The 2500-nt window shown below is 47.8% G+C and overlaps 1 protein-coding gene across 2 annotated transcripts in view; it reads right to left on the bottom strand.

The window, feature by feature from the left end:
* The window catches only part of lmx1bb (LIM homeobox transcription factor 1, beta b), a 40089-nt gene that overhangs the window by 9477 nt on the left and 28112 nt on the right, over positions 1-2500 (bottom strand). The window lies entirely within an intron of this gene.

Genomic DNA, 2500 nt, shown 5'->3' with positions numbered 1-2500 from the left:
TCTAGTTTGGGTCTCATCTCTCTTAGTAGGCGATCACAAACAGTGTCCTATCGCAGCAGCAGCGGTGCTGATGTAGTCTCTGTTAGTTAGTGACCACACTAACGCTAACGCTGCGCCCCTCGTCCCGTTAGGAACCGCAGTGGGGATGTAACCGGAGCTTCGCGCTGACGTGATGACTCCACACTTCCTGTGCTCCTCCGGGGGTTCCTACGCCAGAGTCCTGCGCGGCTGCTCTCTCCTCCCGAGCACACACACATGGCTCGTAAACGAGATCGGCGAGCGCTGGGGGGGGGGTTAGGCCGCCACCCACCCGTAAAATAAGAGTGTTATTATTCTCCGCTTTATGGCTGCGGATGATTCGATGATCCTGCGGATTACAGCGCTGCTGGAGCGAGGAGCGAGCGCGGAGGGCTCACAATAAAATGTCAATATCAGCTCAGGGATTTCCGTGGTGGCGGCGCATGCGATCGCTCTTATCTTGTGCGGGAGATGTGTCAATTTTACGGCGGCTATTCCAGGGAGCAAACTCTAAATTTACCAAGTGCTGATTCTCTGCTCCCAGCTCCACTACACCACAGCACACCGCACCTCACCGCACCACACTACACTACACCACACCACACCACACCGCACTACACCAGCCTGTAAAGTTTTAATTCACTCAATGTTCTCGTTTGCTTGGTTGGCTCTTAACCCAAAATGTTCCCGTGTTGATCTGTTGTTTGGCTGTTCTGCCATATTCAGCCCCATCCCTCATCCACGTTGTGAAACGCTATTGTGTATTATCAGCGCTACGCTCAAGCAGCGTTAAGTTTAGCAGCGCTACGTTTAGCAGTCCCACACAGAGCCGCCTGGCCCCCGACCCCAGTCAAGGGATTTAGGTGGGGATCTCAGTGGAAATAAGTGGCAGGGGTAAAGCGTAACGCAACGCTCGGACCATAATAAGTTCTATCTTTTCCCAAGTTAGTACCTGAACGGTCTACGTTTTATTGCCTAAACTGACGATTGACGAGCCTCGCATTACATTTTGAACCAAGTTCAACGCTCAAATTGTTTGATGCTAGCGCAACGCTGCTGCTCCAACTGTTCTGCTGCTAAACCATAGCAAATAATAGTAAATCTGCTGTTGGCCGCTGTCTTAGCCTAGCCTACGGTATGTGTAAATCTGCAGTTGGCTGCTGCCTTAGCCTAGCCTACGGTATGTGTAAATCTGCCATTGGCCGCTGCCTTAGCCTAGCCTACGGGATGTGTGTATTTAGTAACTGTGCTGGGTAGGGCATCAGATACAGTAGGTCATCTGGAGGCTAGGGGGATCTTATATGATCATATATAATTTAGGAAGTATTGATTTAACAGCCTAATGTGGACTGAAGTGGTCTTGTTGATTAGCCAAGCGAGGCTAATATAAACTCATATGAACTGATGACGTCTTGTTGTTTAGCGTAGGAAGGCTAATACAACCTCATATGAACTGCTGAAGGCTTTCTGGTTAGCATTGGAAGGCTAATGTAAACTGAGGAGATCTTGTTGGTTAGCACAGGAAATTTAATATGACTTGAGGAAGTTATTCTGGTTAGCGTAGGGAGGCTAATACGACCTCATATAAAATGCTGAAGGCTTACTGGTTAGCATTGGAAGGCTAATGTAAACTGAGGAGATCTTGTTGGTTAGCACAGGAAATGTAATATGACTTGAGGAAGTAATGTTGGTTAGCGTAGGGAGGCTAATACGACCTCATATAAACTGCTGAAGGCTTACTGGTTAGCATTGGAAGGCTAATGTAAACTGAGGAGATCTTGTTGGTTAGCACAGGAAATGTAATATGACTTGAGGAAGTAATGTTGGTTAGCGTAGGGAGGCTAACGAGGCTAGCCAGGAAGAGAGGCGGCTGTAATGGTGCTCAGTTGTAAATCCTCCGCTCCCACACACCACTCCCCTCGAGCTCGCCCCTCCAGCTCCACGCCCGCAGGGCAATTAGACAGCGGACCGGGAGAGCAGAACCACGATGACGGCTCTGTGCTGCTGACCGACACGATGACACACTCGCGACCACCCCACAGGATGAGCTCACAACCCAGCGCCATTTTGTCCTCTGAGCATTTGTAATTCTTCAGCAGTATTCAAATGATTTATAAATTATTCTCGCCGTCTGTTCTTGAAATTTCTATTTTACTTTTACTTACTTGCTTCATTCATCCAATTGGCTGATGTTTTTATCCAAAGTCACTTACATGTGCCCACTATTGCAAGGGCCATTCTCCCCAGAGTAACCGGGATTTGAACCTGCAACTTATCTGGCTACTGCATGCTAGTCCAGTTCCTTTGCTACAGTAGTTCACATTTTCCTGTATACTGTGTGAGTAAACTCCCTATATGCCAGAGATGCAAAAGCAACATTCTTTATGGATATAATATGGGGACACAATGGGCATAGAGCATCATGTTCAGCTTTTAGAAAGATAAAACTTCTGTGTGTGTGTGAGTGTCTCTCTCTCTCTAA

Source organism: Alosa sapidissima, chromosome 8 (genome assembly GCF_018492685.1).
Source record: "Alosa sapidissima isolate fAloSap1 chromosome 8, fAloSap1.pri, whole genome shotgun sequence".
NCBI lineage: Eukaryota > Metazoa > Chordata > Actinopteri > Clupeiformes > Clupeidae > Alosa > Alosa sapidissima.
The sequence above is the reverse complement of the archived record's forward strand: the minus strand, read 5'-3'. Positions and strand labels throughout refer to the sequence as shown.